This window comes from Lissotriton helveticus, chromosome 4_1 (genome assembly GCF_964261635.1).
Source record: "Lissotriton helveticus chromosome 4_1, aLisHel1.1, whole genome shotgun sequence".
NCBI classification, from domain to species: domain Eukaryota; kingdom Metazoa; phylum Chordata; class Amphibia; order Caudata; family Salamandridae; genus Lissotriton; species Lissotriton helveticus.
Window position 1 is genome coordinate 1,095,612,247 of NC_136063.1, and position 27,018 is coordinate 1,095,639,264.

A 27,018-nucleotide genomic window follows, 5' to 3' on the forward strand; every position below is an offset into this window, starting at 1 on the left:
TACTGACTTGGTTGCAGCTACTCACTAGTAATTCAACGCAATACACTAACCTACACCAGGAGTTTTCTCCTTGCGGCCCTCCTAATTTAAATTTTGTTTTTTCTAAATTTATTTCTGGTGGTGGGTGGAGGTTAACCTCAGGTCACTTCGTGGTTTTCTCCTGTGAGTAATTTCATTCCATGGCAAAGATGGAGTTGAATTTTAAAGAGCTGGAAGCCAATACTGTGGCCCAACTCAGAGATTGGTGTCAGCATCAAGGGGTATTTTTTAATAAAGGTGCCAAGAAAGGAGAGTTGCTGACAAGCATAAGGGCATGGGTGGAAGCTCATTTAAGGGAGGAACCAGAAACTGAAGAGGGTGACGGGGACACTGTTACTGAGGCTGCATTGTTGAACCAGGTGGGGAGTGGGAATCTTCTGACAGGTCCCAGGATACCTTCAAGGGCAAGCAGCAGCGTCTCAGACAGGGGTTTAACTGAAGCCGAGCTAGAAGATAGGAGGGAGGAGAGGAGAATGAAGCTGGAATTAGCTAGGATGGATATGGAAAGGGAGGAAAGGAGGTTAGCTCATGAGCGAACCATCAAGGAGATGGACCTACAAGCTGTCCTGAGAAGGTCTCCCAATCCTGATAATGGTGGCAGCGAAAAGAAAGTGGACACCAGGGAATTCAGACCCTATTTACCCAAAGATGTCATCGCTAGCTACACCCCAGGTGATGACATTGCCAAATGGTTGGCCGCCTACGAGGTTTCTTTAAGGGCTCACGGGATCCTAGAAACTCACTGGGGAGGTGGGCTGTATAAATACATGCCACCTGCTGGCAGAGACACCTTGTTGGCTCTGGAGCAGGATGAGCAAACCCACTACCCTGTCATGAAGGTGGCACTGGTGAAAAAGTTTGGACTTACCCCTGAAAGGTACAGACAGAAATTCAGGGGAAGTCACAAAATGAGTACCCAGAATTGGGTAGACTTTTTAGACTACGCCAAGAAAGCTTTGGAGGGTTGGGTCAAGGGCAGCGAGGTAAAAGACTATGAGGGGCTGTACAATCTATTTTTGAAAGAACACCTCCTCGAGAAATGTTTTCCCGAGTTGCGCCAACACCTGGTGGACAGCAAGCTGACCGATCCCCGGAAGCTTGCAGAGGAGGCGGACACTTGGGCAAGTACCCGGGTGTCCTCCAAGGGGACTGGAGGGGATTCTCAAAAAGCCGGACAGGGCGCCCCCCAGAAGAAAGAGGGAGGAGATAACAAGAAGGAGTTCTCCAAAGGTCCCCAAAATAATTTCCAAGGTAAGGGAGCAGGTTTCACCCCTAGGGCAAACCCGCCCAGAAACCCTAATCCTGGCCAAAGCCAGCAGCCAAGGGTTCTCCACTGTTTTGAATGCGGTGGTGTTGGACATTATAAGGGAGATGTCAGATGCCCAAAGAGACCACCCCCTCCCACCGGAGGAAAGTCACCGGGAGTAGCTAGTGTAGCGCTCGGGGAGGAGTTGCCCTTAGATAAGGGGGGTGAGTGGGCGGGTGTCACCTTAGTGTCCCTGGGAGAGCGGGAGATGGTACCAAAGATCCAGGTGCCCCCAAATACTACAAAGTATGGGCAATGGGTTACCATCAATGGCCAAAGAGGGGAGGCTCTGAGAGATACAGGAGCCAGTATGACTATGGTGAGAAGTCAACTGGTGTCTCCAGGGCAGGTTGTTCCTAATGTACTCCACCCCGCCGCGATGGCTGACGGCAGAATGGGCCACTATCCAGTGGCTGAGGTTCCCTTTGAGTGGGAAGGGGTTGCAGGTTCACTTCTAGTTGCCGTAAGCCCTGCCGTGCCAGTTGATTGTCTGTTGGGGAATGACATGGAGCACAACACTTGGAGAGAGGTGGAATACCGGACGCATTCTGCAATGCTGGGTACACCTGACTGGGCCTGTGTAAGCACACGGTCTGCGACTGCCCGGAGAGGGAGTTCGCCTGGGTTGGAGCCTGGAACAATGGCCCAACCCGCTGCCAAAAAGGGACAGAAACGGAGACAGGGACAGCCTGCTTCGGCTTCCACGCCCCATGGGACAGATCGGCCACCTGCGGTGGTAGGCCAGGAGTCCATGGAGGGGGGAGTAGACTCTCTGGAGGATTTACCCATCCCTGCTGAATGGCATGTGGAGGGAGGTCCTACCAGAGAGGAATTCTGTAAGGGGCAGAGGGAGGCCCTACCCTTGAGGGACTGAGGCGTCAGGCTGAAGCCCAGGCAGCAGGTGATGCTACGGGACACCACCATATTTACTGGGAGGATGGCCTCCTCTACAGTGAACCCAAGGTACCTCTACCTGGCTCATCAAGGGCCTTGGTGGTCCCGCAGCAATACCGAGCCTTTCTGCTGGAATTGGCTCATGCGATACCACTGGCAGGACACTTAGGCCAGGACAAGACCTTTGCACGGCTTGTCCTCCACTTTTACTGGCCTCGGATGGAAGTGGCGTCCAACACATACTGTAGGACATGTGTATCCTGCCAGACCAGTGGGAAAACAGGGGTGAAGCTAAAGGCTCCCCTGGAACCACTTCCTGTCGTTAGCACCCCCTTTGAAAGGGTGGGCATCGACATTGTAGGGCCAGAGGTCATCCTGATGTTGGTGACTGATGGTGCTGAGGAAGCAGAAAGCGAGCCTCTCCCAGACCTCTTTTCATGTCAAGAGAAGGATGGGTCGGTGGAGGGAGTGATTCTCTCCCCGTCTCTCACTCCTGAGCAACGAGAGGATTGCCGCCATGTATTGGGGCAGTACTCTTCGCTGTTCTCCCTTGTCCCGGGAAGAACCCACCTGTGTACCCATGATGTGGACACAGGAGACAGCCCCCCAGTGAAATCCAAGACCTATAGGCTGTCGGACAAGGTGAAGGCTAGCATCCATGGCGAAGTTGCCAAGATGTTGGAGCTAGGAGTGATAGAACCATCCAGCAGCCCTTGGTCCAGTCCGGTGGTGCTAGTCCCAAAAGCCGCCCCACCGGGCACCACACCAGAACTGAGGTTCTGTGTGGATTACCGAGGACTGAATTCAGTTACCAGGACTGATGCTCATCCAATCCCCAGGGCGGATGAGTTAATTGACCGGCTAGGAGCTGCCCAATACCTAAGTACCTTTGACCTCACTTCAGGGTACTGGCAGATCTCCTTGACAGATGGAGCAAAGGAAAGGTCAGCCTTCTCCACGCCTGAGGGACACTTCCAGTTCTGTGTAATGCCCTTTGGGCTCAAGAACGCCCCTGCCACATTTCAGCGACTGGTGAACCAGGTCCTCTCTGGAATGGAGGGTTTCTCGGCTGCTTACCTGGATGACATTGCTGTCTTCAGTAGCAGTTGGGAGGACCACTTGCAACATTTGCAAGCAGTTCTCCAGGCGCTGAAACAAGCTGGATTGACCATCAAAGCCAGCAAATGCCAGATTGGGCAGGGGTCGGTTGTGTACCTTGGACACTTGGTGGGTAGGGGGTCAGTGCAGCCCCTGCAGGCGAAGATTGAGGCAATCATGGCCTGGGAACCCCCCAAGACACAGACTGAGGTCCGAGCTTTCCTGGGCCTCATAGGTTACTACCGTCGCTTTGTGAAGGGGTATGGCACTATTGTAGCGCCCCTCACAGAGCTCACCTCTAGGAAACAACCTCGACGGGTAGTTTGGACAAAGGCTTGTCAGCAAGCCTTTGAAAAATTGAAGCAGGCAATGTGTGAGGCACCGGTCCTGAAGGCTCCCGATTTCTCCAAGGAGTTCATTGTTCAAACAGATGCATCTGAACATGGCATTGGGGCAGTGTTATCGCAACTAAATGAAGAGGGCCTGGATCAGCCTGTAGTCTTCTTATCCAGGAGACTGCTTCCCCGGGAACAGAAGTGGAGTGCAATTGAGAGGGAAGCTTTTGCGGTGGTGTGGGCTCTGAAGAAGCTGCGGCCATACCTCTTTGGCTCGCACTTCCTAGTTCAGACTGACCACCGCCCCCTTCGTTGGCTGATGCAAATGAAGGGGGAAAATCCCAAGCTGTTGAGGTGGTCCATCTCCCTACAGGGAATGGACTTCCGGGTGGAACATCGGCCTGGAGTGGACCACGCCAATGCAGACGGTCTCTCCAAGTATTTCCGCCTTAGTGAAGAGGACTCCCAAGGGGTTGGGTAGTTCTCCCCACTTTCAGCTGGGGGGGACGCGTGTTAGACCTGTCTGGATTTTTTGCGCAGTCCCTCCTCATTATTCTTTATTTTGTCCCCTTTTTGCCCCTCATACCCTTACTAATTTTTGTGTCTACTATTTTTTAGGTGTTGGTCAAGGGGATAGGTGTTCTTTCTTCCCCCCATAATCTTTTACCTCAGGCCCAGAGGCCTGTTCTGACAGGAAAGTTGGAACCACACAAAATGGTGGCTTCCAACTGCCCCAACTGTCGCACCCAGAACTTGGCCATAGCTTAACATAGGGCATTCCAGAACCTTCTGGTCCATGCTGGACCACTGAAGGACAGCCTATAAAAGGCGGAATGCTGGACAGCCATTTTGTCTGTCAGTGAGGAGCAGCTAGAGTGAAGGTTGAGGTCTAGTAGGGGTAGGATTCTGAAGGGTGGTTCCCTCTACAAGAGTAGCCCCCTATCAAGACTTTCCCACCTCCTAGGTCCTGTTGTCCTAGCCAAGTTAGCCCATCCTGCTGATCCTGGATAGATAGGTGAAGGGGTTAACTTTAGTAACCTTGGGAGCTGTGAAGAACCCTGCCTTGGGAACTGACCTAAGAGTTCCCCTGTGTCCTTAATCTGTCCAGTAAGGAGGGATAAGGGTCTAGTGCTGAGGAAGTGCTCTGTGGACTTATTCTAAAGGAGCCTCCCCATTTGTATCCCCCCTCCTCGTCATAGTGAAGAAAAGAAGGTCTTCCATTGGACTAACTCAAGATTTGCACATCCCCAAACTGATCCTGTGGCGTGTAGCAAGCTTCCTCACCTGTTGGGTCGGCAGAGAGAGCTGAGGAACCTGTATCCTGCTTGCCACCGATAGCGGGACCCCTGGGGCACTTGTCGCGCTATGTGGCAGCGCCCCCGCAGGTTCCACTGAGCCTGAGAAGCCTTGCGAGGCTTCCCTTTGTGAACGGGACCCCAGGGGCGCCTGCCGCGCTGTGGGAGAAGCGGATCGTTTCCCTGCGCTGTGTGCGCTGTGTCCTGCCAGCGCTGATCCGGTGTGCAGAGCAGGTTTGCCGGTAATTGAGGGCGGGGCCGGAGGAAGCCGAGCGGAGCAGTCTCCAGAGTAAGCCGCTGCTCACTCGCGCATGCCCGGTCGCGCCGCTCCTCTTCAGGAAGGCGGAGGCGGGACCAGGGTGAGAGGCGCCGAGAGCCGAGGAGCGGCTGAGGTGTGTGTCATCGTCTTTTCCTTCCCTCGCTCGAGCGCCTCAGAAAGGAGCCGGCGCGAGCGGGAAGGGGGCACTTGAAGTGTGCTCTCAGTTGTTCCTCCGCCCCAGCATCAAGGAAGCAGCTGGCTTGGCGGGAGGAAATCGAGTGGGGCATTCAAGGTATTTTCTCCGTTGTTTCTCCGCCCCAGCACCCAGTAAGCAGCTGGCTCGGCGGGAGGAGGTAGAGAGAGGCCTGTGAGACCTTAAAGGAGCCTTAAATCATCAGCGACGCGTGGAGACTGGGACAACATCGTCTCCACGCTACAGTAAGGAGTTCTGAACACAGGGGATAGCTTTAACTTTTGGTCATTGCCCTCAGCTGTATAGAGAAAGTTGGGCCAGCTGATTAGATAAGAATGCAGCTTCTCTTTAGACGGTTAATGCCCCTATAAACATCTTTTAGTTCTGAACCCCCACAGTGACTGCTGAGTTGTTAGGAGAGTGGGAGGAACTGTGGGAGGAGGATTAAGGGCACCTTATTGAAGTCCAGTTATATGTCTCAAGAATATTTACAAAATTGAATGCAGATTACTGATGTTGGTGTCTGATGCCATGTTCTTTTAATAATAGTTCCTGAAGCAGGTTAACAATTCTGGAGTTGGCACTACTGACGTACATGACATCCAAATGTGATAAAAGTTACTGTTAATGTGAATTTTTAATGCCAGTTAGTCCTGCTAATTAGGTTGCTATTAATTCCATAACATCTGCTTGTGCTTATATTGTGTAATAGTTTTCTCTCCCAAAACTTTAGCGGATTGTTTCACTTAATTGATTGTAAAGTACTGAACTGTAAATTCTAAAGTATAAAAGAACAGAGTATATTATTTTTATAAAGCAGTACTTATTTTTCCACATTTTTGGTGTAGCGTTATTTTTGTGTGATATTGCGTGGTTTTACTTTTGGGTGGTCTGCAACCTTAACACTGTGCCTCTGAAATGTATGTCTTGCCCTAGGCCAGGCTACCCCAGGTTGTAACATTTGGTGCCTAGCGGTGGGATTACTGACTTGGTTGCAGCTACTCACTAGTAATTCAACGCAATACACTAACCTACACCAGGAGTTTTCTCCTTGCGGCCCTCCTAATTTAAATTTTGTTTTTTCTAAATTTATTTCTGGTGGTGGGTGGAGGTTAACCTCAGGTCACTTCGTGGTTTTCTCCTGTGAGTAATTTCATTCCATGGCAAAGATGGAGTTGAATTTTAAAGAGCTGGAAGCCAATACTGTGGCCCAACTCAGAGATTGGTGTCAGCATCAAGGGGTATTTTTTAATAAAGGTGCCAAGAAAGGAGAGTTGCTGACAAGCATAAGGGCATGGGTGGAAGCTCATTTAAGGGAGGAACCAGAAACTGAAGAGGGTGACGGGGACACTGTTACTGAGGCTGCATTGTTGAACCAGGTGGGGAGTGGGAATCTTCTGACAGGTCCCAGGATACCTTCAAGGGCAAGCAGCAGCGTCTCAGACAGGGGTTTAACTGAAGCCGAGCTAGAAGATAGGAGGGAGGAGAGGAGAATGAAGCTGGAATTAGCTAGGATGGATATGGAAAGGGAGGAAAGGAGGTTAGCTCATGAGCGAACCATCAAGGAGATGGACCTACAAGCTGTCCTGAGAAGGTCTCCCAATCCTGATAATGGTGGCAGCGAAAAGAAAGTGGACACCAGGGAATTCAGACCCTATTTACCCAAAGATGTCATCGCTAGCTACACCCCAGGTGATGACATTGCCAAATGGTTGGCCGCCTACGAGGTTTCTTTAAGGGCTCACGGGATCCTAGAAACTCACTGGGGAGGTGGGCTGTATAAATACATGCCACCTGCTGGCAGAGACACCTTGTTGGCTCTGGAGCAGGATGAGCAAACCCACTACCCTGTCATGAAGGTGGCACTGGTGAAAAAGTTTGGACTTACCCCTGAAAGGTACAGACAGAAATTCAGGGGAAGTCACAAAATGAGTACCCAGAATTGGGTAGACTTTTTAGACTACGCCAAGAAAGCTTTGGAGGGTTGGGTCAAGGGCAGCGAGGTAAAAGACTATGAGGGGCTGTACAATCTATTTTTGAAAGAACACCTCCTCGAGAAATGTTTTCCCGAGTTGCGCCAACACCTGGTGGACAGCAAGCTGACCGATCCCCGGAAGCTTGCAGAGGAGGCGGACACTTGGGCAAGTACCCGGGTGTCCTCCAAGGGGACTGGAGGGGATTCTCAAAAAGCCGGACAGGGCGCCCCCCAGAAGAAAGAGGGAGGAGATAACAAGAAGGAGTTCTCCAAAGGTCCCCAAAATAATTTCCAAGGTAAGGGAGCAGGTTTCACCCCTAGGGCAACCCGCCCAGAAACCCTAATCCTGGCCAAAGCCAGCAGCCAAGGGTTCTCCACTGTTTTGAATGCGGTGGTGTTGGACATTATAAGGGAGATGTAAGATGCCCAAAGAGACCACCCCCTCCCACCGGAGGAAAGTCACCGGGAGTAGCTAGTGAAGCGCTCGGGGAGGAGTTGCCCTTAGATAAGGGGGGTGAGTGGGCGGGTGTCACCTTAGTGTCCCTGGGAGAGCGGGAGATGGTACCAAAGATCCAGGTGCCCCCAAATACTACAAAGTATGGGCAATGGGTTACCATCAATGGCCAAAGAGGGGAGGCTCTGAGAGATACAGGAGCCAGTATGACTATGGTGAGAAGTCAACTGGTGTCTCCAGGGCAGGTTGTTCCTAATGTACTCCATCCCGCCGCGATGGCTGACGGCAGAATGGGCCACTATCCAGTGGCTGAGGTTCCCTTTGAGTGGGAAGGGGTTGCAGGTTCACTTCTAGTTGCCGTAAGCCCTGCCGTGCCAGTTGATTGTCTGTTGGGGAATGACATGGAGCACAACACTTGGAGAGAGGTGGAATACCGGACGCATTCTGAGATGCTGGGTACACCTGACTGGGCCTGTGTAAGCACACGGTCTGCGACTGCCCGGAGAGGGAGTTCGCCTGGGTTGGAGCCTGGAACAATGGCCCAACCCGCTGCCAAAAAGGGACAGAAACGGAGACAGGGACAGCCTGCTTCGGCTTCCACGCCCCATGGGACAGATCGGCCACCTGCGGTGGTAGGCCAGGAGTCCATGGAGGGGGGAGTAGACTCTCTGGAGGATTTACCCATCCCTGCTGAATGGCATGTGGAGGGAGGTCCTACCAGAGAGGAATTCTGTAAGGGGCAGAGGGAGTGCCCTACCCTTGAGGGACTGAGGCGTCAGGCTGAAGCCCAGGCAGCAGGTGATGCTACGGGACACCACCATATTTACTGGGAGGATGGCCTCCTCTACAGTGAACCCAAGGTACCTCTACCTGGCTCATCAAGGGCCTTGGTGGTCCCGCAGCAATACCGAGCCTTTCTGCTGGAATTGGCTCATGCGATACCACTGGCAGGACACTTAGGCCAGGACAAGACCTTTGCACGGCTTGTCCTCCACTTTTACTGGCCTCGGATGGAAGTGGCGTCCAACACATACTGTAGGACATGTGTATCCTGCCAGACCAGTGGGAAAACAGGGGTGAAGCTAAAGGCTCCCCTGGAACCACTTCCTGTCGTTAGCACCCCCTTTGAAAGGGTGGGCATCGACATTGTAGGGCCAGAGGTCATCCTGATGTTGGTGACTGATGGTGCTGAGGAAGCAGAAAGCGAGCCTCTCCCAGACCTCTTTTCATGTCAAGAGAAGGATGGGTCGGTGGAGGGAGTGATTCTCTCCCCGTCTCTCACTCCTGAGCAACGAGAGGATTGCCGCCATGTATTGGGGCAGTACTCTTCGCTGTTCTCCCTTGTCCCGGGAAGAACCCACCTGTGTACCCATGATGTGGACACAGGAGACAGCCCCCCAGTGAAATCCAAGACCTATAGGCTGTCGGACAAGGTGAAGGCTAGCATCCATGGCGAAGTTGCCAAGATGTTGGAGCTAGGAGTGATAGAACCGTCCAGCAGCCCTTGGTCCAGTCCGGTGGTGCTAGTCCCAAAAGCCGCCCCACCGGGCACCACACCAGAACTGAGGTTCTGTGTGGATTACCGAGGACTGAATTCAGTTACCAGGACTGATGCTCATCCAATCCCCAGGGCGGATGAGTTAATTGACCGGCTAGGAGCTGCCCAATACCTAAGTACCTTTGACCTCACTTCAGGGTACTGGCAGATCTCCTTGACAGATGGAGCAAAGGAAAGGTCAGCCTTCTCCACGCCTGAGGGACACTTCCAGTTCTGTGTAATGCCCTTTGGGCTCAAGAACGCCCCTGCCACATTTCAGCGACTGGTGAACCAGGTCCTCTCTGGAATGGAGGGTTTCTCGGCTGCTTACCTGGATGACATTGCTGTCTTCAGTAGCAGTTGGGAGGACCACTTGCAACATTTGCAAGCAGTTCTCCAGGCGCTGAAACAAGCTGGATTGACCATCAAAGCCAGCAAATGCCAGATTGGGCAGGGGTCGGTTGTGTACCTTGGACACTTGGTGGGTAGGGGGTCAGTGCAGCCCCTGCAGGCGAAGATTGAGGCAATCATGGCCTGGGAACCCCCCAAGACACAGACTGAGGTCCGAGCTTTCCTGGGCCTCATAGGTTACTACCGTCGCTTTGTGAAGGGGTATGGCACTATTGTAGCGCCCCTCACAGAGCTCACCTCTAGGAAACAACCTCGACGGGTAGTTTGGACAAAGGCTTGTCAGCAAGCCTTTGAAAAATTGAAGCAGGCAATGTGTGAGGCACCGGTCCTGAAGGCTCCCGATTTCTCCAAGGAGTTCATTGTTCAAACAGATGCATCTGAACATGGCATTGGGGCAGTGTTATCGCAACTAAATGAAGAGGGCCTGGATCAGCCTGTAGTCTTCTTATCCAGGAGACTGCTTCCCCGGGAACAGAAGTGGAGTGCAATTGAGAGGGAAGCTTTTGCGGTGGTGTGGGCTCTGAAGAAGCTGCGGCCATACCTCTTTGGCTCGCACTTCCTAGTTCAGACTGACCACCGCCCCCTTCGTTGGCGGATGCAAATGAAGGGGGAAAATCCCAAGCTGTTGAGGTGGTCCATCTCCCTACAGGGAATGGACTTCCGGGTGGAACATCGGCCTGGAGTGGACCACGCCAATGCAGACGGTCTCTCCAAGTATTTCTGCCTTAGTGAAGAGGACTCCCAAGGGGTTGGGTAGTTCTCCCCACTTTCAGCTGGGGGGGACGCGTGTTAGACCTGTCTGGATTTTTTGCGCAGTCCCTCCTCATTATTCTTTATTTTGTCCCCTTTTTGCCCCTCATACCCTTACTAATTTTTGTGTCTACTATTTTTTTAGGTGTTGGTCAAGGGGATAGGTGTTCTTTCTTCCCCCCATAATCTTTTACCTCAGGCCCAGAGGCCTGTTCTGACAGGAAAGTTGGAACCACACAAAATGGTGGCTTCCAACTGCCCCAACTGTCGCACCCAGAACTTGGCCATAGCTTAACATAGGGCATTCCAGAACCTTCTGGTCCATGCTGGACCACTGAAGGACAGCCTATAAAAGGCGGAATGCTGGACAGCCATTTTGTCTGTCAGTGAGGAGCAGCTAGAGTGAAGGTTGAGGTCTAGTAGGGGTAGGATTCTGAAGGGTGGTTCCCTCTACAAGAGTAGCCCCCTATCAAGACTTTCCCACCTCCTAGGTCCTGTTGTCCTAGCCAAGTTAGCCCATCCTGCTGATCCTGGATAGATAGGTGAAGGGGTTAACTTTAGTAACCTTGGGAGCTGTGAAGAACCCTGCCTTGGGAACTGACCTAAGAGTTCCCCTGTGTCCTTAATCTGTCCAGTAAGGAGGGATAGGGGTCTAGTGCTGAGGAAATGCTCTGTGGACTTATTCTAAAGGAGCCTCCCCATTTGTATCCCCCCTCCTCGTCATAGTGAAGAAAAGAAGGTCTTCCATTGGACTAACTCAAGATTTGCACATCCCCAAACTGATCCTGTGGCGTGTAGCAAGCTTCCTCACCTGTTGGGTCGGCAGAGAGAGCTGAGGAACCTGTATCCTGCTTGCCACCGATAGCGGGACCCCTGGGGCACTTGTCGCGCTATGTGGCAGCGCCCCCGCAGGTTCCACTGAGCCTGAGAAGCCTTGCGAGGCTTCCCTTTGTGAACGGGACCCCAGGGGCGCCTGCCGCGCTGTGGGAGAAGCGGATCGTTTCCCTGCGCTGTGTGCGCTGTGTCCTGCCAGCGCTGATCCGGTGTGCAGAGCAGGTTTGCCGGTAATTGAGGGCGGGGCCGGAGGAAGCCGAGCGGAGCAGTCTCCAGAGTAAGCCGCTGCTCACTCGCGCATGCCCGGTCGCGCCGCTCCTCTTCAGGAAGGCGGAGGCGGGACCAGGGTGAGAGGCGCCGAGAGCCGAGGAGCGGCTGAGGTGTGTGTCATCGTCTTTTCCTTCCCTCGCTCGAGCGCCTCAGAAAGGAGCCGGCGCGAGCGGGAAGGGGGCACTTGAAGTGTGCTCTCAGTTGTTCCTCCGCCCCAGCATCAAGGAAGCAGCTGGCTTGGCGGGAGGAAATCGAGTGGGGCATTCAAGGTATTTTCTCCGTTGTTTCTCCGCCCCAGCACCCAGTAAGCAGCTGGCTCGGCGGGAGGAGGTAGAGAGAGGCCTGTGAGACCTTAAAGGAGCCTTAAATCATCAGCGACGCGTGGAGACTGGGACAACATCGTCTCCACGCTACAGTAAGGAGTTCTGAACACAGGGGATAGCTTTAACTTTTGGTCATTGCCCTCAGCTGTATAGAGAAAGTTGGGCCAGCTGATTAGATAAGAATGCAGCTTCTCTTTAGACGGTTAATGCCCCTATAAACATCTTTTAGTTCTGAACCCCCACAGTGACTGCTGAGTTGTTAGGAGAGTGGGAGGAACTGTGGGAGGAGGATTAAGGGCACCTTATTGAAGTCCAGTTATATGTCTCAAGAATATTTACAAAATTGAATGCAGATTACTGATGTTGGTGTCTGATGCCATGTTCTTTTAATAATAGTTCCTGAAGCAGGTTAACAATTCTGGAGTTGGCACTACTGACGTACATGACATCCAAATGTGATAAAAGTTACTGTTAATGTGAATTTTTAATGCCAGTTAGTCCTGCTAATTAGGTTGCTATTAATTCCATAACATCTGCTTGTGCTTATATTGTGTAATAGTTTTCTCTCCCAAAACTTTAGCGGATTGTTTCACTTAATTGATTGTAAAGTACTGAACTGTAAATTCTAAAGTATAAAAGAACAGAGTATATTATTTTTATAAAGCAGTACTTATTTTTCCACATTTTTGGTGTAGCGTTATTTTTGTGTGATATTGCGTGGTTTTACTTTTGGGTGGTCTGCAACCTTAACACTGTGCCTCTGAAATGTATGTCTTGCCCTAGGCCAGGTTACCCCAGGTTCTAACACTGCTCCTTCCAAATTCCTCTTTAGAAGGTCTTTCTCTCTATGAAACACATGGATACCAGGTAGCAGAACGCACGGTTCACTGACAAAATATCGATGGCCAAAATATCGATTTTATATATATATATATAACAAAATATTAAATATAAAAAATGTTAAATAATAAAATTAATATAAGAAATTAAGTAGATTTATTACGCATTTTAACAAATATAACAAATAAACGTAATTTAAAAAATAAACACACGTACATAACTATTTAACAATATATATATATTTAATTTAAAACAATTAATACACTATTAATCCTAATTTATTGTATAATTTTAAAATTATAAAAAATATACACAAAAAAATATATATATATATATTGTATAGATATATATAGATATATAGATATATATACCAATAACCTAAAATCTAATTAAAAAAACACTATTTTATAAATTAAAACATTAAACTATTCAAAAATCTTTAAACTTAAATTTCCCACTGCAGTCAGTGCAACAGTAGGGAAAGTGTTGGATAGGGGAGGGTTAAAAATTACTATTTCCTCGCCAGTAGTAGGACTACTTCAAATGATTTTCTTTGTAGTGCACAAGCTCTTGTCCTATTTGGTCTTGGCCTCAGACACATTCCGGGGGGGAAGGAGTGGGTGGCAGAAACAGCATTGTGAAAGGCCAAGTACAGCCCTATTCCAGTTTAGGTGACAGCGCTTCCCACCACTGTAGCTCAGGAAGGCCCATCAGCCTGGTGATGGGCCACCAGAATATGCAGGGCACTCCTCAACTCAATTCAATTTCAAAATGCTTTATTCGGTATGTATAAATACAACCATATAGCAACAAGCAAGATAAAATTGTAATACATCATACATTTGTATCAGTTTTAGTTTACCAAATGCCATCCTTACTCGAATGCGATATACATTTAACAGCTATTGTCAGGTAGTCTTAAAGTGCTTTTTGATACGCTTGTCTACTAGTACATGTGCAAATTAGCAATATAAGGTGCCTTACTAATGTACATTATACATTTTAGCAGCGCATATCCAACATTCTTAAAGTGCTTATTTAGTGCATACGTCTAGTAGTACACGTGCAAATTAGCAAAGTAAAGTGCAAAATCGATATACCATCCTTCCTGGAGTACATATACATTCAATGACACATGCCAAAATAATCTAAAAATGTTTTCCAGTGAGTTCTTCTATTGGTAAATGTGCAAATTCGCAATATAAAGTGCTATAAGTGGTCAAGGTACTCATTTTCTGATACATATGCAAAAATTAGATGTGTTAAAATAATTTGATCAGGTGCAAAACCAGCAACAAGGAAAATGATTAATAGTCACAATCATGGGTTGAATTCATACAATAATTGATTTCCGTACAGATATACATTTTAAAATATAAGTGGCCACATGGAAACATATATCTGGGGTCTCTAAATTAAACATCAGTTGCATCGCTGTTTTTGTACTACGCATTTTATATTTTAAAAAGATGGGTTTCAGATAAAATTTTCTAAAAGAAGTATAAAAATTACAAAATAACATACAATGACAAACACTCTGTTTAGATTTACCATCACATGGGCATAGACAGGTCCCGGGTCTCTTAATTGTAGGGAATGCCACTAAATGGTGCACAATTCCCAACCGCAGGCGGGTTAATACAAAACGGTGGGAACTGGTGCTAACAGTGGTAAAATAGTTTTGAAAGCCTTCATTAGTATTATATTCCAAATAGGAATTGAACGTACTTTGTTTTACATATCTATTCATTCTGGTCCCGTCTGTATGTTTAAAGAATGTGACTTTAAGCTCCTGCTTAGACAACGCTGGCCCCATTGTTTGGTCTTTAAAAATGTTACAGCCATACAGCATCTTGTACCAGTATTGTATATGACATAACCAGGGAATATTTGAGCAGCGGTCGAGCTTTAGACAATCTTTAATCACATCCTGAGTGAATTTCGTCTCTTCTTTTGCCCAGATCGAGCGCCATAGGGACAAGGTGCGTAGAGCAATTAACTCATTAACATGATTTATACCCAGTTCCCTGTGTACTATCTCAGTTGAGGCCATAGTCGGGACACAAAGTAATCGTTTCAGGAAGGCATTCTCCTCACGCTGAATCAAGTTAGCACTCTGGGTGTGATATCCCCATATCCCGGCCCGTAAAGGGCTGATGTTATACATCTTGAGTTATATATTGACAACATCTCATGGATTCTGCTGCCCCCTAATTTAGCAGCAAATCTAAAAACACAGCTTGTATTCCTAGCCAGTTTAAAATGGACACTATCTTGTTCTTTGGCCCATCTCCCGTCTCCTGAGAAAGTGATGCCTAGGTAACAAAAACTCCTAACGGGTTCTAATTTCTCCCCATCTAGAAAAAAGGACCTACATTTTCTTGGTTTCTTACCACATGTCATTGTAAATGTCTTTCCTTTATTGATTATCAACTTCCTACTCTCGGTGAATTTATAAAACCTATTAATCAATTGTTGCAATCCATTCTGGGTCCTGGAGAGAAGAACCGCGTCATCCGCGTATAAAAGGACTGGGATTGGGTTACCATTAATGGTAGGTGCATTTGCGTTAGATTGTCTTAAAATTTGATCTACCTGATTTATAAAAAGGGAAAACAAGAGTGGGGCGAGTACACATCCTTGTCGGATACCTCTGTTGATTTTAAAAAAGGGGGTGCACTCTCCATCTGGTCCAAATCTGACTTTACTGGATAGATTTTCATACAACCTGGCCAGAAGATGGATAATTTCAATTGGGGCGCCCATTGTCAACAAAACAGTCCAGAGCAGTGTGTGTTCCACCAGATCGAATGCTGAACTCAAGTCAGCAAAGCACAGGAATAGATTACCATCTTTAGCTTTAGTATACTTGCTGACTATAAGCTCAAGGTTCACACACTGCTCCATTGTACCCATCCCCTTACGAAACCCATACTGTACTGGGGATAAGATGTTATTTTCCTCAACCCAGGCTTCCAATCTCACTAATAGAACTCGACTAAGGATTTTGACTGACGAGTCCAGAAGTGAGATAGGACGGTAATTTCGTGCTTCTGACCTGGAGCCTTTTTTATAGAGCAGCACAATAATTGACTGTCCCACCGTTACAGGAAGCTTGTCTTCTATGGCCGCGTTAAAGTAGCGTGTCAGTATTGGGGCCCATAGTGTCATTTCATATTTATAAAAATCCATTGGCACCCCATCAGGCCCAGGGGCTTTGCCACCCTTACTATTTCTAATTGCCTCTGCAACCTCATTTAAGGTCACAGATAGCTGCATTTTCTGCCATTTAAAACATGATACTGTTTCTCCAGTTAAAATTGGCCCATCTAGGTTAAAATCAGAATTAAAAATCCCAGTAAAGTGGGCAATCCATGCGCGACAACTGACATGAGAAGTAATCTCAGGGATGTTATCATTCTTTAAAAAGGGACTATTTACAATTTCCCAGAATAATTTGTTATTTTTTGTTTCTGCAGCCATATCCAAATTCGTCCACGCATCATTTTGCAGCTCTCTTTTTCTGGATGCTAGGGCAGTCTTATAGTTAAGACGCTCTTCTCTAATTTTGTCTGTATCTCTGGGCTTAACTTCAAGTGCTTTTTTTAGATTTTTTAGTGACTGGGCACAGTGCTTATCAAACCACACAGCTTTAATTCTCCTAGGCTTCCTATTTCTAGCCACAAGGGAGTTTTCAATTGTTTTAGTTATTTGCTGAAAGTTAAAAAGTAAAACGGACGGGATCACGTTAGATGCTAAGCAATAGCCTACCTCACTACTGCATTTAAAAATTATGTCTGCCATAAATTGTGTGGGGTCTATTTTAATCCACTTGATCCTCATGCCATTAGGTCTTACAGCCGTAATCCCTTGGATAGGTCTTCCGTACACATTTGTGTTTGGGCCCCAACCCATTAATTCCAGCAAAATGCTGTTGTGGTCACTCACTGGCTGTTCTATTATCCAGACCTTAGAATAAACAGATCCGTTAGATACCAGGATATGGTCAATGTTTGTATGGGCATCTCTCCCTCTAAATGTTGGGCACTTCTCATTATTTTTATTCTTTGTACAATCTAGTAGCTCCAGATCTAATTTGGCTACTAGGTTGTTAAGTGCACTTCCGTAATTAGTGTGTGGAAAGTGATTAAAAACTGTGCTGTTACCACCAGAGTATTCTTCACGATGTCCACAAACCCCCTTCTGTGCGTAACTACATGCTTTAATGTTAAAATCTCCTGCCCAGAGAATTACTGGGCGGTTACTTGGTATCGCAAGTGTTTCTTCTATTGCCTGCTCTACATCCGATACAATCATACCCCGGTTGGGTCCAACAATATTGTTATAAAAGTTGACTATAATTAGATCCCTACTTTTACTATGCACCAGGCGCAGAACTGATGCATGCTGACCCACCTCCATATATCCACCAGGGCTGAAATCCGTTAGGGTAGTGGATACCAGAGTCAATAAACCACCCTTTGCTCTGCCTGCCAGAGATGCTACTGCATTCACGCTATATGTAGTGTATCCGTCAACGTGAATTTGTGCTCTATGCCACGTTTCTTGCAGACATATTATGTCGTAACCCTGCTTGATGAAATTATCCCAAAATGGAGTAGATACTTTAGCAGCAATCCCTGCTATGTTCCAGGTAATAACCTTTAAAGAGTCATCCGGGCTGCCATGTAAAAGTTCAGGGTAATCAGTCACTGTTGGTGTTTCAAGACTCACATTCAAATTTATGTCCATAATGATGGTTGCATTGGGCATGATTATATCATAGTTTTTACACTGGTTACTATTAATCATATTTGGCACATTATCACCTTCTGCCCCATTATTACCCCGTAACCCCTGTTCGTTTGTGGCTATTCCACCAGCTACAGTAATTTCAGGATGCAAAACTATGGGTGTTTCCTTCAGTCAATCATTCTCATCTAGTGAGTTAAACACCTGGAATCTATTGGAGGTCGGGATTGTGAAGTTGTCCCATACATTATATAATGGTGCTGGTTTGTTAGCTACATTGAAATGATTAGAATGTACAGCCCCGGGGTGGTTAAAAGTTTGCATGGTGACTTGTCTTCCTAACTGTTTCCTGTAAAAATAGTCTAGAGGAAGCAGGGTAGTGTTGTATTCGTGATTAGAGGGCATAGGTGCATTTAAGATCGAGTCTCTAGCCCATTCGGGAACCCTGAAATTTATAACTATGCAGTCCCCATTTGTCTCCTTTTTGCTCGGTCCCACCCATCCTACTCTCTGCGTGGAAATAATCTGATTTGCCCCTCTTGTTGGAAATCCACAGTTTTTGGCAAGCCAGTACAGTGTTTTGTTTTTCAGGGTTTCCTGATTTTCGAATTGGGTGGGCTTCAGTTTAGGGACGTTAGCAAGGATAGCTACATACGATCTACATTCTGGTGGTAGGTTGATCGTAGCAGGGATAATATTATTATTAATGTGTCGCATAGGTATTGACATGTTCTTATTATTATGAATGGGGCCACCTGTCTCCCTTTGTCCCACATTGGCTTTCTGACCCATCTTTGTATTTGGCCCAATGATAAGTAGCTTTTTTGGTTCACTTACTGTTGCTACTGGGGTTGGAATACTAGGTATTCTGCTTGCACTACTTAGCTTATTGTTATTATTACTGGGTTTTCCAGTTTGTGCATTAATTACAGGTAACTTTACTTGTGTTCCAAGGTGTTCTAATAGATCTAAGTTAGCTATACCCAGTTTTTCCAAGTTCTCCACTTTTTCACTTAAGGCCTTTAATCTTTCGGTCACTGGTGCAATGTGGGATTTTATCATGCTCTCTATTTGTTGAGCCAGACCCTCTGTATTAATTGAGGTTGGATCTTTCTTTCGTTTGTATCTATATCCCTTGCCCAATCTATTAACAACCAACAGTTTCCTATTGCGAGCAGATTTATATTTAGGTCGATTAGACCCGTGATTGCTCGTACTACTTAACAGACTGATGCTAGATGAATCGGCTATGGGTATAATGTCGTTAGTGTCACAGCCATCCGTCTCCACTGTGACATTAGGCACATCATTCGATGTTAAGGGTTGGTTTATCTCACTTGTTATCAGGTTCGGAGTTAGTGACAGTCTACTCTCCCTAGCAATAAACACAGTAGGTTCTAATGGTTGCGGTATATCAGGTTGGTTCAACTCATTCCCTGGCAAACCTACATAGGATTGTAGCAGCATTGAATCATGTAATAAATCTGTCACACTTGATGTATTTACAGGTGAGTTTACTACTTGTGGGGATTGGCTTATAAGACACATACTTGATGGTAGAGATAATCGTCTCTCAGTATTTTCAATAGCATTAACAACAACCCCAATAGTTTGTTGCAGCATTCTGTCGATTGCGGTTAGAGTGGGTAGTGGGGTTGGCGCCAGCGTCAATTTCCTGGTTACTGATCTTGTATGCATGGTTTTTTTTTTGGCCGTAACCCTGCTTTTGGCCTCCATCAGTGAATTAGTTAGCCACTACCAGTTTATTCAAGAATATAGGGGGTGGTTACCTTTGTCGGATTAATGGCAAAGCCAAGGGAGGTGGCCCAGCCCGGTTTCTTTCGGCCTCTGAGGGCCTTAGAGGGCCGGCGTCCCGCGAGGCGGGGCTTACAGCACCTTTATGCGACGCCTGGCGCCGTTCGATGTCACGTGTGCAGCAGGGCTCGCTGGGAGTTGTGGTCCCCTACTCGCACTCCACTCGGTGGTCGGGCCGGTAAGTTGACAAAACCGGCGAGACAGCGGGAGGCAGGTGGGGGGGTCCGGTCTCGGGGTGGAGATATGGCAAGGAGTTCACTCGCAGCAGCAGCAGGCAACAACGTTTCCCCCCTCAGCAGGGGCTTACAGCACCTTTATGCGCCGCCTGGCGCCGTCCGATGTCACGTGTGCAGCAGGGCTCGCTGGGAGTTGTGGTCCCCTACTCGCACTCCACTCGGCGGTCGGGCCGGTAAGTTGACAAAACCGGCGAGACAGCGGGAGGCAGGTGGGGGGGTCCGGTCTCGGGGTGGAGATATGGCAAGGAGTTCACTCGCAGCAGCAGCAGGCAACAACGTTTCCCCAGAATATGCAGGGCACTCCTCAACTCTATTTGTGTGACTGTCTAGAGTAAATGCAAAAACAGGCCCCTGTAAATCTAAACCAGACGTTGATTCAACAGGCAGGCAGAGGCACAAGATCACAAAAAGGGTTAAACAAGAAAATGCCCACTTTCCAAAAGCGGCATTTTCAAGCACACAATTTAAAAAACACCTTAACTAAAAGAAGGATTATGAAATTCCGAGCCCAACCTCCAAATCTCCAGGTGCTCCCAATTGAAAGTTACATTTGTAAGTTGTTACAAGGCAGCTCCTATGAAAGCCTATGGGAGCACTTGCACTTTACCACTGATTAGCAGTGGTAAAGTGCCCAGACTATCTGAGCCAACAAAAACAAAGTCTGGCACACAGTCAAAAAGGTAGAGGCAAAAAGCTAGGAGAAACCATGCCAAGGATGCCAGGTCTATAAATCTTCAAAGACTGTCCCACATGTAACACTGGGTGGCAGTTACTGATTTTGAGGCTGCAATAATGACATTGTATATCCAAAAACCTTTTGATACATTAAACTAGGAGTTTCTTTAAAGGTGTTGAGACACATGAGAACGGGGCTACACTTTGTATCCTGGGTACAACTACTTTATACTCAGCCGGTGGCGCAGGTTCATACCGGAAATAAGGTCTCTAATTGACTATCGGTCGAAAAGGGCATGAGACAGGGATGCCCCGTCATCACTTCTTTTTGTTCTGACAATAATTCCTTGGCAAGTAAGCTGCAGCGGGATATGGATGAGTGGGGTGTTAGGATCATGAGAGCACTCATTTTGTCTTGCTATGTGCAGATGACGCACTTGTATATGTCCTGAACCCGGACAGGTCAATGTGCCTTTTACTAGAGATTATGGACGACTTTGACAGGGTGTCGGGCTGCATTTAAATAGGAAGTTCAAGTTCAAGTTCAAGAATGTATATAGCGCACTACTCACCCAGAGGGTCTCAAGGCGCTTGGGAAGGGGGTTCATTATTTATCGAATAGCCAGGTTTTAAGTTCTTTTCTGAAGGAGATGTGGTTCTGTGTAAGGCGGAGGTGAGTGGGGAGTGAGTTCCAGGTCTTGGCCGCCAGGTAGGAGAAGGACCTACCTCCCATGGTGGATCTTTGGATACGCGGAACTGCGGCGAGAGCTTGATTGGCGGATCTTAGTTGGCGGGAGGGAGTGTAGAAGGATAGTCGGGTGTTGAGGCATTCGGGTCCTACTTTGTAGAGGGCCTTGTGTGTGTGGGTGAGGAGACGGAACGTTATCCTCTTGTTGACGGGGAGCCAGTGAAGATCTTTCAGGTGGCCGGTAATGTGATCTTGGCGATGGATGTCCAAAATGAGTCTCGCTGATGCGTTTTGGATGCGTTGGAGTTTTTTCTGTAATTTGGCTGTGATTCCGGCGTAGAGGGTGTTTCCGTAGTCCAGTCGACTCATGACCATTGCGTGGGTGACAGTTTTTCATGTCTCGGAGGGGATCCAACGGAAGATTTTTTTGAGCATACGAAGTACGTTGAAGCAGGAGGATGAGACGGTGTTGACTTGTCTGGTCATTGAGAGTGAGGAGTCTAGGATGAAGCCAAGGTTGCGTGCGTGGTCTGTGGGTATGGGTGCTGTGCCCAGAGCCGAAGGCCACCATGAGTCGTCCCAGGCAGAGGGGGATGATCCTAGGATGAGCACCTCCGTTTTGTCTGAGTTAAGTTTTAGGCAACTGTTATTCATCCATTCGGCTACTTCTTTCATGCCTTCGTGAAGATTGGTTTTGGCAGTGATAGGGTCTTTGGTGAGGGAGAGGATCAGCTGGGTGTCGTCAGCGTAGGAGATGATGTTAAGGTTGTGTTGACGCACGATGGATGCGAGAGGGCTCATGTAAACGTTGAAGAGGGTGGGACTGAGTGATGATCCTTGTGGTACACCGCAGATGACTTCGGTGGCCTCTGATTTGAAAGGGGGAAGTTGGACTCTTTGAGTTCTTCCAGTTAGGAACGAGATGATCCAGTCCAAGGCTTTTCCTTGTATGCCGATGTTGCTGAGGCGTTGTATGAGGGTGCTATGACAGACTGTGTCGAAGGCGGCGGAGAGGTTGAGTAGAATGAGGGCCACTGTTTCTCCGTTGTCCAGTAGTGTTCGGATGTCGTCTGTAGCTGCCATGAGGGCGGTTTCGGTGTTTTGTTTGGCTCGAAAGCCGGACTGCGAGGGATCGAGGGAGTTGTTGGATTCAAGGAAGGCGGCGAGCTGGCTATTGACTGCTTTCTCAATGACTTTGGCAGGGAATGGGAGGAGGGATATGGGGCGGTAGTTTTTAAGTTCAGAGGGGTCAGCTGTGGGTTTCTTCAGGAGGGCGCTGACTTCGGCGTGTTTCCAGCTTTCTGGGAAGGTGGCAGAGTTGAAGGAGCAGTTGATGACATCACGGAGATGGGGTGCGATGATGGAGTCTGCTTTGTTGAAGATGTGGTGGGGACAGGGGTTGGTTGGCGAGCCAGAGTGGATGGAGTTCATTAGGCGGATGGTGTCTTCAGTGGTGATTGGGTTCCAGACGCTGAGGTTGTTAGAAGGCGGATTAGGTTCGGAGGGGGGTGGAGAGGATTGTTAGTTGGCAATGTTCTCGAAGCTGTTATGTATGTCGGCAATTTTGTTGTAGAAGAAGGAGGATAACGAATCGCAGAGGTCTTGGGAGGGAGTGATGTCGTTTGAGGCTGCGGTGGGGTTGGTGAATTCTTTGACTATGTTGAATAGTTCCTTTCTGTTATGGGCGTTATTGTCGAGTCGATTCTTGAATGCTGATTTCTTGGTGGATCGAATCAGTTGGTGGTGTTTGTGGGTGGCTGCCTTGAAGGTGGTCATGTTGTCGGTGGTTGGGTTTGTTCTCCATGTTTTCTCGAGAGTACGGCATAGCTTCTTAGATTTCTTAAGGTCATCGTTGAATCAGGGGGCCTTTTTGCTGTCCTGTTTGGTGTGATGGTTTTTCAGGGGTGCTAATTCATCAGCGCTGTGAGTGATCCATTGTTTGAGTTTGGTGGCGGCTTGGTTTGGGTCCGATGGGAGGGCGGGTGGGTTTTGGTTGAGCGATGTGAGGAGTTGGTCGGTGGTGATTTTGTTCCAGTTTCTTCGAGGAATAGGTTGTGGGGGGTTGTGGGTCGAGGTGGTTTTGTAGCTGAAGTGATCACAGCTGTGGTCCGTCCAGTGGAGATCAGTGGTACGATCGAAGTAAATGTATTTGCTGGAAGTGAAGATTGGGTCGAGTGTATGTCCGGCTACATGGGTGGGGGTGTCAATAAGTTGTTTGAGTCCAAGATTGGCCAGGTTGTCAAGGAGGGTAGTGGTGTTGCTGTCGTTTTTCTTTTCCAGGTGGAAGTTGAGGTCTCCTAGTAGAATGTAGTTCTCGGAGGCGAGGACATGTGGGCTGATGAAGTCAATGATGTCTTCGCTGAATTGTTTATGGGTTCCTGGGGCCGGTAGATGAGGGTGCCTCTAAGTGTGGTCCTAGGGTCGGTGTGGATCTGGAAGTGGAGGTGTTCGGCGGTTGCAAGGAATATAACAGTGCTCTTCCCACATGCAGGTCTTGAGGGTCGGGCCCCCACTGACCTCGCAGTGACGTGGCTGTTGTGGGAGCAGTGTCATTCCCGTTATCTAGGGATCCAAATAGCATACCCCTCAGAGGATCCATATTGTCTGAATGTGAGAAAAGGTGTAGCCAACCTAGGAGCCTCAATCCGGTTCTGGAACCGATTGCCAGTGTCGGTGATGGACAGGTTGGCCCTGAACACAATGGTACTGTTCACTAGATGGATCACTGACCGAATATTGAAGGGGGAGAATATCGAGCTGCCACAATACACAATATTGAGGTAAAAATATTGAGCAACAGAATATCGACTTCCTATCTACAAATAGGTAAGTACAAAAATATCAAATCCTAAATATCGTTGTTAGTAATATAGATCGATATAATATTGACTTTTTTTAATGTCTTAAAAGTAATATAAAATTAATTAAATAATACATATGATTAAGTAAAACATACTTAAAATCATTTAAAAAGATTAAAATTAATCAATAATAAATGTAATGTAAAAAGCATGCATTTCAATGTTTAATTTAATATATATATATATATATATATTCACGTAATGATATTAAACATAATTAATATGTTTAATTTAAAATAATTAAACACATAATTTAAAATATATTTACATATATATAAAAAACCTATAGCATAAATATAAAAATAAATTATATATGATAAGTTAAAACCTTAAATAAATATATTTGTTAAAAATATATATTTTTCCTACATTAAATATAACAATACTGAAAACGTTGCATAGCGTAGGGGATAAAATTACTATTTCCACTCCAGGGAGTGGTACAGTAGAGAAAGTGTTGGAAAGCGGGTGGATAAAAATTACTATTCCCACTCCAGGGAGTGGAACAGTTGGGAAAGTGTTGGATAGCGGGAGGGTAAAAATGTTAGGGTTTGTGCACAGCAAAGAGCATGTCCCCTCTCATTGCACTAGTGGTCTCTGTAATAGCTCTCTTTTAAACATACTATTGAAAGCCTTTCTTGTTATCTCAGCCCCCCCCCTTAGGCTTCTGTGTATGTTGCTCAATGTACTCACAAGTTTGGACATTGCTGTCTTGTTTACACATTGGACCTTGCTTTTACCAAGGCTTCTTTAGAGCACCCCTTGCTAGGCCATGTGTTAATTCAACTCATTTGCATAATAACTGAAGCTTCGCACACCTTTCAAGAACATGTGCAGCATGTGAGAACCACACCCAGCTCTTCTAGCCACACCCAGCTCTTCGAACCACACCCAGCTCTTCGAACCACCCCCAGCCCTGTCTATAAAAGGCAGCCCCCGAGCCTCACCCAGTGCTTGTGCTCGTCTACCTCCCGCTTACCTGAGAACAGATCCTTCGGCGCTGGCACTCCTGCTTTCTACAGACCTTCATCGGCTTCAACGGGCGCGGCTGCTGGCTCTTCCTTCTTCCAGTTTCCGTCTCCTCCTTGCCTCAGCCCCTCTCCTGTCCAATACAATCGACCTGCAAAAGAGAAAGAGGACAAGGTTAGACTGATCAGTATCCCTTTCCAGCAACAAGTAAGTACAAAACTTTTTATTACCTGAAAGAACTTTGACAGCGATTTCTGGATTCGTGTATAGACAATTTGGAACAAGATACCTTCCACGAACATTGTGATTCAAACCCTTTGTTACAAGAATACTTTGTGGAACTTTGTGAAATAAACATTGTTTTACATGGAACTTTTAAGAATCGAACAGTGGAAACCATTGACAGCAATGCAAACAGTAAATCAAGGACTTGCACAAATTACCTGCTGTATTTTGATGTAAAAGTACAGTATTCGTTTTATAAAAATTCTGGAAATTTGTGAAAAGTGAGTTTGCTATTAATAATTTAGACTTTAGTTATATTAAGATGAATGTTTGATATTGGTAATTCTGATAATGGTATTCGTTTAATTTTATAGAAGCTTTACGGTAATAGAAAGCACATCCCAGAACAGTAACACATTCCAAACCTGGAAGCTAGAGACCAGGATCCAAGAGGTACTTTTAGAAGAGAATTTCTAATAGATAAAGGGATAGTCAGGAACACATTTAGGAATAGGTTGGACTTACCTGTTCTTTGTTTATGTTTCATTAAGCACCAGTTTCTAAAGAATTCAGAGAGGGCCGCAGATTTTAGCAGCACTTCAACAGTGGAAACGCAAGAACGGTGTTGTCTCTCTTTTTTTATTTCATCCACTTCCCCCCTTCCCTTGAGCTTCTGGTTCTTAATGCACTGTCTAAAACTAGTGTGCTGGAACAAGCAGTTTCAGGGTGGGGTCGGACTGTCTTCAACCTCCATCAGAACTGAACAGAAACTCAGGTGAGCTGGGCTTTGAAAAAAATTACTATTCCCACTCCAGCGAGTGAAACAGTAAGGAAAGTTTTGGATAGCGGGTGGGTAAAAATTACTATTCCCACTCCAGTGAGTGCACCAGTCAGGGAAAGTGTTGGGTAGCGGGTGGGTAAAAATTGCTATTCCCACTCCAGTGAGTGCAACAGTAAGGAAAATGTTGGATAGGGGGAGGGTAAAAATTCCTGTTCCCACTCCAGCAAATGCAACAGTAGAGAAAGTGTTGGATAGCGGGTGGGAATAATTTAATATTCCTACTCCTCCAAGTGTAACAGTAGGGAAAGTTTTGGATAGCATAGGGGAATAATTTAGTATACCCACTCCTGCAATATAATGAACATTAATTAACAATTAATAATTTTTCAAAATTAATTTACCTGCCACCATTTTCCACTATAAACGTCACCTACAATATTGTAAAATATTAGAAAATTAACATAATTAATTAACAATTAACTAATTACCTAATAACAATTAACAATAAAATGAATAACCATCAAATCTAAATTAATTCATACAATTAACACTATAAAATAACTTTTAATAAATATTATATAGAAAATAATAAAAAATAATATTAAAATTAAATTACTTCCCACCATACTCCCCTATCAACTCTCAATCCGCTCCTAAAAATAGTACACAATTAACACATTTACAAATTAATTATTAGTCCTTAATATCTAAATAATTACTAATTAATAAAAAAATAACACACTCAACATAATTACCAATTAATTATTAGTTGTTATTAATCAATTTATAATGAATTAATAATAAATTAATTAACTTAATTAACAATATAAATTATTAAATACTAACTTATTAATTAATAAAATAATTAGTTAACTAATTTCAATTTAATTAAGCTCCCACGTTGCTGCAACGGTTCCAGTTTCATAGAGTGCATAGGGTGCTGCATTAACAATTAGGGGATGACATGAACAAACCCCCAGAGGTACCAGAACTGTCATATCTCATTAAAACCAAGACCCCCACAAACTTGTCTCCAACATATACAAGTTGGCAATGTCTCTCACAGCAAACCAGTACACCAAGGCCAGACTGGCCTGGCAACGCGATCTGGACATGACAATAGATGATGCCATGTGGTCTTATTGCTGTAACAACACAAAACAAATATCGTTGCACGGCAAGCACAGACTCATACATTTTAAA

General features: G+C 46.6%; 1 long non-coding RNA gene across 1 annotated transcript in view; it reads right to left on the bottom strand.

Moving 5' to 3' along the window:
• Nucleotides 1-27,018, bottom strand: part of LOC144827434 (uncharacterized) — a 103,623-nt gene that overhangs the window by 57,647 nt on the left and 18,958 nt on the right. Inside the window, exon 2 of the long non-coding RNA XR_013610185.1 lies at nucleotides 24,820-24,960. This is a non-coding gene — a long non-coding RNA (uncharacterized LOC144827434). The remainder of the gene's footprint in view (nucleotides 1-24,819; nucleotides 24,961-27,018) is intronic.